Source organism: Coptis chinensis, chromosome 1 (assembly GCF_015680905.1).
Source record: "Coptis chinensis isolate HL-2020 chromosome 1, ASM1568090v1, whole genome shotgun sequence".
NCBI lineage: Eukaryota > Viridiplantae > Streptophyta > Magnoliopsida > Ranunculales > Ranunculaceae > Coptis > Coptis chinensis.
Genome location: NC_141456.1, coordinates 26,913,950 through 26,926,411, shown reverse-complemented (window position 1 = coordinate 26,926,411; position 12,462 = coordinate 26,913,950). Strand labels below are relative to the sequence as shown.

Genomic DNA, 12,462 nt, shown 5'->3' with positions numbered 1-12,462 from the left:
GGCTAATTTTTTGTAGATAAGATGTTCTCACTATGGATATAATCTCCACAAAAAATTGGGTCATTTGAACATTTCTAAGTTTGCCAAAAAAAAGTTACAAAATCGATATTTCTAAACCGTTGATAAAAATTCATAGGTTGAGAACAAATTTTCTCATGGTTAGGAGTTTTCAAATGAGCTGAATTTTTGTGGAGATGATCTCCATGGTGTGGAGATCATATCTACAAGGAATCAATGCTTAATTCATATTTTCAAAAGGTGTTGTATAAAACGTTGTATAAAAAGTGTTGTAAACGGAACCTACCCCATATATATATATATATATATATATATATATATATATATATATATATATATATATATATATATAATCATAAGTAAACCTTGCAAATCTAATACGATATAACTGAGTTAGGTTGTGTTTTGTGAAGTTGTTGGACTATATATTCAAAATTTGAAATTGTACTTCTAAATTTTTTGGTGTACATATGTCTATGTTGGAACATTTGTGTCGTTCGTTCAGACTACCATTCTTCAAATGCATACTTAAAGTAAAATGATGTAAACCTATATGATAATATAGATACTTGAGGGAAACCAAAAGGTTCCATGATCATGTCGTACCATAATAGTTGAGTAATATGCTCATATGGATTTGTTTTCTTAAAATTGAAGTTCAGGCATACAACATAATTCATATTTGATATTTCTTAAATTTTGTGAGAGTCAGTTTCCCCAATTTTTCGGTTCACAAATTAATGTTTAATGTATTTTAAAGTTAAAGCGGTCAAGATCTTGCGTTTTTAAATTGATTGGATCACGTTTGATTGATTTTCTAACCTGATTGTTTTGTATGTTCTTAGATTCAGGTGTGTTATTAATCTAATATAATGCTGATTTTCTTTCACATGCGTTGCTTTACTATATTTTTGTTAGCCTTAAGCTATTTCATTGGTACTTTCGTCCCACTTACAAATACAAAAGGAAGGATTTCTTAGTACTTGGCTTCTTTTGCAACAAATCGAAGATGAAGAATCTAAAAAAGTATCACATTTTGGGTATGGATTTGAAGGTCTTGGTTCTCTAAGTCATGGCTTAGTCCTGAAGGTTGGACGACTCATTAATGCTTATCTAGCGAAAATTGCGCCTGATCCATATCTAGATCTACGGAAATTCATTGCTATCATTGAAATCTTGTTTGACTATACCCGAGTTATTAATGATGGACTTTACAGAGCAACTGATATATATTTAAAGGAAACTTATCCAACTTTTTATTTTTGTTAGTGTTGCAGTCTGAATTCATTTATAATATAGAGTGATGCTGTGATTCAGTGTTAATTCGACTCTTTTTTATGATTTAATTACTTCACTTTAATTTGTGATGGGGTTCTAATTGATAAATTTTTTTCGTAGAACAAAATTGAAATTTTTATCACAGGTTTGTTTTGAAATTTTCTTGTTTTTAAGAGTGATTTTTTTTTTTTTTTTAATTGCAATTGCACCATTAGTAAATTAAGTATTTATTTGCCTTCTATCACGAACCACATTCCACATTTGTCTCTGATGGTTTTCAAATATTAAACCATGAAGAGGAGTACCTGAGTTTTTTTGGAAAAATGGTCATTGAATCAATAAACATATCAGTGCTCATGCTCTTTACGTGCTAACATGAATTAGCAAACGATGAACATTCTTATTATCTGTTTTAAGGATTGTACATAACGATAAATAGAAGTTGGTATTACACACCAACTTTGATAATTATCAGAAAATCAGAAACTAGACACAAATGCATTGAACCAACCACAAAGAATAATTAACGGGAAATAGGATACTAATGAGAAATCGTAAGTTGGATGCAACAACATTAAACTAACCTCAAAGAATAATTAAAGAGAAATCGGAAAATGGATACAACACTGTATTGAACTAACTTAGAATAATTAATGGAAAATAGGAAAATGGATGCAACACTGCATTGAACAAACCTCAAAGAAAAATTAATGGGTAACCGGAAAATGGACGTGAGTACATCGAACTAATCTCAAAGAATAATTAACGGAAATCAGAGACTGGATGCAACACTGCAATGAACTAACCTCAAAGAATAATTAAAGGGTAACTGAAAATAGGAGACTGGATGTAAATGCATCGAACTAATATCAAAGAGTTATTAATGCAAAATTGGAAAATTAGATGCAAATGCATTGAACCAGCCAACGTCAAAGAATATTAATGGGAAATCGAAAACTTGATGCAAATGCATTAAAGAAACCTCAAAGAATAGTTAACGGGAAATCGAAAATTAGATGCAACATTGCATTGAACTAACCTAAAAGAATAATTAACGGGAAATCGAAAATTTGATGCAAATGCATCGAACTAACCTCAAAGAATAATTAGTGGAAAATTGGAAACTGGATGCAACTGTATTGAACTAACGCCAAAGAAAAGTTAACAAGAAATAAAAAACTGGATAAAAATACATTGAACTAACCTCAAAGAATAATTAACGGGAAATCAAAAACTAGATGCAACTGCATAAACTAACCTCAAAGAAATAATTAACGGGAAATAAAAAAATTGGATGCAAATGCATCAAACTATCCTCAAAGAATAATTGATGTGAAATTGGAAACTGGATCCAAATGAATTTAACTAACCTTAAAGAATAATTAACGGGAAATTAGAAGCTGGATGCAACTGCACTCAACCAAAGAATAATTAACATGACATCGAAAGCTGGATGCAAATCCAGCTAACTAACCTCAAAGAATAATTAATGGGAAATCGAAAATCGGATGCAAATGCATCGACTAACCTCAAAGAATAATTAATGGAAAATAAGAAACTTGATACAAATGCATTGAGCTAATCTCAAAAAATAATTAATGGGATGAAAATTGAAAACTGGATGCAAAAATAATGAACTAACCTCAAAGAATAATTAATGGTAAATCGGAAACTGGATACAACACTACAATGAACTTACCTCATAGAATAATTAACGGGAAATCGAAAACTGAATGTAACACTGCAATGAACTAACCTCAAAGAATAATTAACGGGAAACCAGGAACTTGATACAAGTGCATTGAACTAATTAACCTCAAAGAATAATTGACAGACAATCGAAAACTGGATGCAAATGCATTCAATAAATCTCAAAGAATAATTAATGAGAACTTGGAAACTGGATACAAATGCATCAAACTAACCTCAAAGAATAATTAACGGGTAATCGGAAATAACATGAAATTGCATCAAACTAATCTCAAAGAAAAATTAATATAAAATCGAAAAAGTGGATGCAACTGCATCAAACTAACCTCAAAGAATAATTAATGGAAAATTGAAAAGTGGATGCAATTGCAATGAACTAATTTTAAAGAATAATTAACAAGAAATCAGAAACCGGATGCAAATAAATGGAACTAACCTCAAGGAATAATTAATGACAAATCGGAAATAGGATGCCAATGCATGGAACTAATATCAAAGAATCATTCAGGTGTAATCGAAAACTGGATGCGAATGCATCAAACTAACGTCGAAGAATAATTAACTGAAAATCGAAAACTAGATGCAAATACATTAAACTAGCCTAAAAAATAATTAACGGGAAATCGGAAACTGGATGCAAATGCATTGAACTAATTAAACTCAAATGATAAGTAACTTGAAATAGGAAACTGGATGCAAATGCATTGATCTAACCTCATAGAGTTATTAACGTGCAATCCAAAACTAAGTGCAAATTCATGGAACTAACCTCAAAGAATAATTAACAAAAATTGAAAAATGGAAAATCAGAAACTGGATGTAATTGCATTAAACTAACATCAAAGATGAATTAACAGAAAATCAAAAAACTGGATACAAATGCAATGAACTGATCTCAAAAAATATTTAACGGGAAATCAGAAATTAAATGTTAATGCATTAAACTAACCTCAAAACATTGTTGTTTTATGTGTAGTGGAAATGTCTCAACAAGTATATGATTGGGAATGACTTGCTATTCAAGTATATTCAATATGAATTTCGCTTCATTGGGCATTCTCACAAATTTTTTATCAAACTTCTATTATTAAACAACAAAAATAACTCTCGAAGGATTTTTATAAAAGTGCATTATTATTATTATTATTTTCTGGAGTGCGATTTTGATGTTGCAAGAAATTTGGATGAGTGACCAATGTAATATTCATATCTCATAAATAGATCTATCTACATAATTCAAATATTTTTTAGAATAATTTAATATAACGACACCCGTTCGTAGAACAATTTATAGGGGTCGCGCGAACGCATATCCCCTTCATTGGGCATTCTCACAAAATTTTTATCAAACTTCTATTATTAAACAACAAAAATAACTCTCAAAAGGTTTTTATAAAAGTGTATTATTATTATTATTTTCTGGAGTGCGATTTTGATGTTGCAAGAAATTTGGACGAGTGACTAATGTAATATTCATATCTCATAAATAGATCTATCTACATAGTTCAAATATTTTTTAGAATAATTTAATAAACAATTTATAAGGGTCGCGCGAACGCATATCCCCTTCCAAAAATTATGACGTATACTCTCCCGAGGGTGCCATTAGGCAGGCCTCTTCGAAAGTGCAATGGTGATTACCAGCCTAGGCCATGGACATTCTTGATCATCCATTGACCCCGTCCAGGTAAGTAAGTTAAAAAGAGATTGTATCTTCTGTTTTTATAGGCTTCTACTACAATTGCTTAGTACTCATGTTTCCGATGTGGGATTCTGACTATTTTTAGGGTCTGTTTGATTGCAACAAATTTTGTGTTACTTAGGCCATCATATTAGGATAGTGGTCTTCGCAGTGGTGTCATGGAAGGATCCCATGTCGTTTCCTATGCATGACCTGGGATCCAAACTATTTGTTCAATTACCAAATATTAGATTTGATTAGTAACTTGCCAAGGGTTCTCATGTTATTGGTTAGATCATTATGTTAGATGTGAGACTTCTTAAAACAATTAATATTCATAACTTGGTAAACATCAATTACGATGGACCACGCGTATGAAATTCTAAGTTAAATTTGAACGACACGATCAGTTAGTTGCTAAACAATCCATCACTTGATTTGATGTGCACATTTTCAAGTTATTCAAATGTCAAAACAGTTACAAATTATCCTAGAGTTGAGCTGATCCTATTACTATGACATAGAGTTCCTTGAAGCCCATAAGGCCCAAAGAAATTCTAAAGCGTAACAAACTTGATGCTGGTTTAAGCATCTCCAGTGGGCAGTGACTAGTTTACATTTTAAAGTTGATCATTGATTCACTTTGAAAAATGTACTGTTAAGACTTAAGACAACCAAAATGTATTGTTAAGACAACCCGATTTCATGGTTATTGGTTTTATAGCCACCGTTAAGTTGATCTTATAACACTTGACTTCTTGGTAATCATGATACTAGTATTTACAAAGATTTTGTTGCCTCACAAAATTTCTCCGTCGTATAATTTGAAATGTTTGAATAGTTTCTTAGTTTTCTCAGAGTAGATCTCTAAGTTTTTCCTATTTGGATGTCTTCAGATTAAAATCTCTCTTTTATTGCAAAAGACGTTCAAACGAGTGCTAGATCCCTCATGTAAACGTACTTGACAGAACTATATATATTACAACAACGAGATTATTGTTCTTAATGCCTTCACAAACTCAAAATCGAAAAAACCAAAACATATTTGCTGCATACACATTATGTTCTATGTGTAAACCCCACCAGTGATGTGATAAGATGATAAGCAGATTAGCTAAGCAAGGGTGAAACCCACACAACTTGTTGTGTCTCTATCTACGACTAATCTAGTTCACAATCTTATAATGAATGGTCTACGCCACACAAGGAGGAGCACCTGCATGAGCAATAATTCAGACTCTGTGGTAGGCCAATCTTACCGTTAGAACTTAGTTGGAAGAATCTTAAGAGAGAAAAATGAGTTGAGATATGAACGCTGAAATATCTTCATCCATCCAACAATTACCAAGTTATACTAATAATATCTATCACATAATTTGCATGGGGCCTTCTTGTTAAGTGCAGGTTTTATACTTTTATGTGCATGCTTGTTTCTCAAGCTGATCGCCTGATGAACATTTACGGATATCATTTTGCAATCACCTTCACGGGGAAAATGAATTTAAGTGGTTTCGAAATGAATTTCTAATCATAAAGAAAAAAAAATTGTAGTTTTGCAGTCTATGGTTCGCTACTATTAAAACCAAAACGTATTCAAAACCCGCCAGACACGCAGATCTAGTAACGAATAACACAAATAGAAGAACGACTTTTGATGAAAGTGACATATCGCAAGCCATAATACATCAATCTTTGTCGTAAGAACCAGGCAATGTGTATTGGTGATAATCTCTTTTGTCTTAGTAATGGCCTAATAATGGGGTTTTGGGGGGGGGGGTTTGGCGCCGGGAGGTGGGGTCTAATTACTGACTGGGATTGCACTGAAGTGACTAATTAAGAGACGAAGACAACGTAGCAAGTGCCATAGGCTACAAAAGAGTAAAGCTCTATATTACACTAGCTACATCGCTCTGAGCTCCTGCTATGTGAATATGATGTGATACACTTGTTAGGAATATACAACTTAATTGTACTTACTCTTTACCAATTACCAAACTATACAAACCTTTTTCTCTTGAAGTCATTTCAGACTTCTTAATTAAATCCGAGCCTAATGTAGATACACTATGCCCTTAAGACAGATTTTCCCTCACTTGAAGGTTGATGGGAAACTATCTCCCAAGATAGAGCGGATTTCCTTCTATGAAAGCCAAGACTTCAATTCTATAGACTCGCCGAACACAACATAGTATTTGACTAAGAACGTAGAGGAGAAGAGAAAGATCGAACTCTGTGTGATCCGGTGTATTTTTTCTCTCCAAATTCATCCACTATTTATAGGTGAGTGGTGCCTTTTCAAAACAACACGGTGACTCTTGGGAAAAGTAAAGCAACTCTTTGAAAAGTCACATGTTTGAAAGGACACACTATTTCTAAGATATAAGATCTTGCTTCGAACCCGGTGCCTATTTCGAAGGTTGCACCACCGGCAAGATGATGCATTGTTTCAAACCAGGTGCACATTTCGAAAGGTCGCGACCTTTTCGGCATAATGCAATCGTTTCAAACAAATGCATCATTTTGAAAAGGTTTTTCTCACATTACGCATCTTTGTTTCAAGAAAACCCATTTCATCTTAATTGGGGTAACTTGGGAGACAAACTACTCATTCATATTTAAATGGATTTGAGCAAATCATTTTTCTAACAATCCCCACATGAATGAAAATTTGGCTTCTTCTATCATAAACATCGGATTTGTTCTTTTACAAATGAAAAGATACCGCGTCGTCAAGTAGCATGGGAGGCCTTGAACTTGCCTTAGTGAAAGACGATCGGATTTAATGGACGATCGGTAGACTTCAATTAATGTCCTTGAACCGTCACCGTTTGTATAAACCTAGACAATCATCTTCACGCAAAGCATCGCCTCGAATCTTTGTTGGTTCTCACGCGTTTGTGTTCATTTTGGCCTTGAACACTTCTTGGTTTTTGATAGTGCTTTTGAGACATTTGTCTTTAAAATTCTCATGAAGCGGCCCCACTTTCGCGACTAACATAGGTGATTTCTATAAAGAGTATCCCGCAATATTCCACTTGGATAACATAACTTTCCAAGATATAGTAAATAATTAAAAGCTTGACTTATCCCGGTTCTCGTGGCGGATATATGCACCGCCTTATATAGGAATAGGTTAGAGTATAATATTACTCTCCGCTGCTAACCGAGTCACAAACATAATTCGGTTGGCCCATTGAACCTAGATCTTGGGATCTCGGTCAACTAGGTTGGTTTTTCCATTATGATGACTCTTGGTTGATTATCTCAAAGGCTTTAAGCCCATTCCCTTGATAATCTTTCTACTTGCTCTCTTGTTAAACCTTTTGTAAAAGCGGATCCCAATGTTATCTTTGACCTTACATAGTCGATTGAGATAACTCCATTTGAGAGCAATTGTCTAACGGTATTATGTCTAGGACGTATATGTCGAGACTTCCCGTTATACATGCTACTCTGTGCTCTACCAATAGCAGATTGGCTGTCACAATGTATACACACTGCTGGCACAGGTTTAGCCCAGTTTGGAATATCCTCTAAGAAATTTCAAGCCACTTTGCTTTTTTTCTCCACCTTGTCAATGCTATGAATTCTGATTCCATAGTGGACCTTGTATGCACGTTTGCTTTGAGGATTTCCAAGAAATTTATGCATCTCTCCTAGAGTAAAACACCACATTTGATGTCTTTTGAGTAATACTTCAACAAATTTCCAATTTTGAATTAATTAATTCAAGGAGATTCATAATCCCCCATATTTTCCCAATTTCTCATGACAAAGTCAATAAATTGGAAAACCATTTAGATATATGTTTAGCAAGTGAGGTGTCTTGTTAAAGAATGTCACATATCATTCATATAGTGTCGAAACACTTCTAAGACCTCAATTTTGCTTACAAGTATGCTTACAGAACAATATCTTAAACAATCTTCTTTATTGGCACTCTTTGGCGCAATAGTAAAACGCATACATCTTACAAATAATACAATATTTTTAGAACCCTTTTAGCACTAGCCATTCCTAACATCTGGAATGAAGCAAGGATTCTCGGAATCTTGGATCATAATTCCCTCCAAGTGTGGCATTACCACCACCTTGTTTGCTTTCAAGAAGTCCATTCCAAGAATAACTTGAAAATGGTCTAAGTGAGCTACCATCAGGTCCACCTTTCCTCGCCGGTTATTGCATCTTAATGTCAACTTCCAAAGCGAAGTCCTTTCACCGGTTGGCTTCTTGGTTCAAGCCTCTCATAGAGCCTGTACATTCTGCGAGTTTCAATCCAATAGCCTCGGATACATACTTCGAGATTAACGTATGAGTTGAACCAGTATCCACCATTGCTAGTAGACACCCGTAGTTGTTGAGTTCCACTTCTACGAACATAAGGTCATCATCGGGGACCAAAATGTTCATACCATTCAACGAACTAGTAGGTCTAACAAATGAAATAGGAACAACATGAATAGGAGAACCTGGTGGTGTTGTCATTTCTATTCTAAAATAGAAACACACCTTCGTTATTTCCTTAAACCAAAAAAGAAAAGAAAACAAAAACAAATTCTGTTCGGTAAAGAAGAAGAAGAAAAAAAAATCTGTCTTAAGTTGTTAGGAATATACAACTTAATTGTACTTACTCTTTACCAATTACCAAACTATACAAACCTTTTGTCTTGTAAGTGTCTTGTACTTCTTAATTAAATCCGAGCCTAGTGTAGATACACTATGTCCTTAAGACAGATTTTCCCCCTCACGGTGCTTGAAGGTTGATGGGAAACTATCTCCCAAGATAGAACGGATTTCCTTCTATAGAAAGCTAGCACTTCAATTCTATAGACTCAGCGAACACAACATAGTATTTGACTAAGAACAGAGGGAGAAGAGAAAGATCAGAACTCTGTGTGATCTGGTGTATTTTTCTCTCCAAATTCATCCACTATTTATAGGTGAGTGGTGCCTTTTCGAAACAACACAGTGACTCTTGGGAAAAAGTAAGCAACTCTTTGAAAAGTCACATGTTTCAAAAGGACACACCATTTCGGCATATAGCACTGTTTCGAACCAGTGCCTATTTCGAAAGGTTGCACCTTTTCGGCATGATGCACTGTTTCAAACCAGTGCACATTTCGAAAGGTCGCACCTTTTCGGCATAATGCACTGTTTTAAACAAATGCATCATTTTGAAAAGGTTTTTCTCACATTACGTACTATTTCAAGAAAAAACCCATTTCATCTTAAGTGGGGTAACTTGGGAGACAAACTACTCATTCATATTTAAATGGATTTGAGCAAATCATTTTTCTAACAACACTCTCCCAGGGCAATCCTGATCTTCTCTATATCATTCCAATTTGGATGTCTTTTTGCAGCCATAATGTAACTCTTAATCAGGGCTCAGTGACACATCTAAAGCAAACAAATGAAACCACAAATACTTTGATAAGCCTCCTCATTACTAAGGCATAATGCTCTAGGACACAAAATATCATTATTTAAAAGTACTACACAGATTCTTTTGCTGGAAATTATTCAACTAGTGATTTTTATTTATTTTGCAATCCAAACAGAGTACTAGAGTGTACTGTTGCGCACTATATATATTGAGCTTGATTCTTTGTGCAATCACTATACAAGAGTATGCACTTTCTGTTCACTGTTAAACTAAAACGAACCATTTTTAAGCAATGTTTGAGCAGGGGAATCATTCTCTTGAAACCATACTGGTAAGTGTTGGGAGATTTCACTAGAAAGTCACACCTCAATCTAATTACTTTCTATCCCAAATAATTTCAACTTGGAGCTCACACTAAGAAAATCACTCACCCAAGACTTTGGTAGTTATCACAACAAACTCAACATAGCAAAACCACTAATATATCATCACAATTCACAATAAATATGGAAGTAAATAATACAAAGAGACACAAAGATTTAAGGTGGTTCGGTAAATGTTACCTACATCTACACAAGAGTCGAGTTTCTTTTATAGTAAAGATTGGAGAGTTTACAAGAGGTAACAAGAATCAAGAACAAGAGGCCTCACTCAAACCCTAGCTCAATAGAGCTCCCACAATACCCAAGAAATGAATCTCTCAAAAGTTGTCTCAAAACCCTATTCTATTTCCTTTATATAGGTACACATAGAAAAATGTGAGAAAATGGGCTTTGGGCCGAAATATAAAAAATCAGTGAAAATTTCGGAAGGTATGAGCGCGGGGTGCGCCCCGGATAAGGCGTGGTCGAGCGCAAGTCGCGCCCAACTTCCAGTAACTTTCACAAGGCCAGAGCGCGGGTCACGCCTTCTCCAAGGCCAACTCGAGCGCAGGTCACGCCCCCTTCTTCAAACAGAAAAAATCGTGAATGCCGCATCGGACACCGGAGCAAAGCTCGACGGTTCCACAAACCCAACAATCTCCCACTTGAAACCTTCGAGATTCTACATGCACATCACATCTTAATTGTATCAACTCAATCCAAATCCAATTTACTAATGAAACACTCGGCTCATCCATCATGGTCTCCAAGCAAGAAGACCCGACGAAGTTGAACACTTCAACTTCATCTTCACAACACCCCTACCATGACATAGACATGTCTCAGTGGTACTCCATGAATAACACAATATCCGTTTCACCGCTTCCCAATGATGTTTGCCAAGGTTAGCCATAAACCTCCAAGCAACTCTCACTGCATGGGATATATCCGGTGCGTGCAGACCATGTACCATCGCCTAGGGGCACGTTGGAAACCATGCAAGCTCTTTCTCAACTTGCACACTATATTCTCTCTATCCTTCCGTAGGAAACCCAACAGTTATCGCGTATAAATCTCCTCAACATGGTCACAATGGAGGTGAGCAGTTTTCACATCTAACTGCTTAAGATTTAAACCTTCCGCTACAATAATACTAAACACTGACTGAAAAGTATTTGGAGAGAATATCATTGCCATATATCTCTTGGAACCATCATGTTCCTTCTTGACTCGATACACCCATTTGCTATGTAAAGTCATGTCCTTGGGTACTTTGGCCAACTCCCAAGTGACACTAAAGACGAGGGACTTCGTCTCATCATGCATAACAAGCTCCCACTCGCTAGCATCACCAACCTCTAATGCCGCATCATAGCAATGGCGTTCGCTCATCATCATGTAAAATAAATAGGGTGGAGGAGGATACTTCATGCTCTCGATGCAGTTTTCTGGATAACCTCCTTAGTGCACGAGGTAGAGATGGACTTGGTGGCGTAGTCTCTTCACCCGAGTCACTACTATCATCATCTGACTGTGGAACTTCCACAACACCACGACTCACATCAGAGCCTTCCATCTCAACATACTTTCGGTCGACTATCGTCAGCTTCCGGCTTCACAGTCACAGTCTTTTTCTCGTCCTTGTACAAAACCATCTCACTGAACAAGGCATCTTTGCTTCGAATAATTTTCCGGTTTTGGTCATCCCAAAAACGATAACCAAGATCATCATCGCCATATCCAATGAAGGTACACTTGACATTAAGCTTACTCCTAGCTTGGTCACTAGTGTGCACATAGGACTCACACCCAAACACTCTCAAATGGGAAAGGTTCACATCCTTCCCACTCCACACTTCCTCTGGAATCCTGAAATCCAAAGGTACTGACGGTCCTCGGTTGATAAGGTAAGCTGCTATGCTAACACTCTTTGCCCAGAATTGTTCAGGCAAGCCTGCTAGTGTATGCATACACCTAGCCCTATCTGTCAGTGTTCTAATCATCCGCTTTGCGACCCCATTCTCCTG

The 12,462-nt window shown here is 35.6% G+C and overlaps 1 non-coding gene across 1 annotated transcript; it reads right to left on the bottom strand.

Annotated features, from left to right (window-relative positions):
• Window positions 1-4,546: 4,546 nt before the first annotated feature.
• Window positions 4,547-4,701, bottom strand: LOC147523211 (U1 spliceosomal RNA). Its single transcript, XR_015206609.1, has one exon. It is a non-coding gene; the product is annotated as a U1 spliceosomal RNA (small nuclear RNA).
• Between the last annotated feature and the right edge of the window lie 7,761 nt (window positions 4,702-12,462).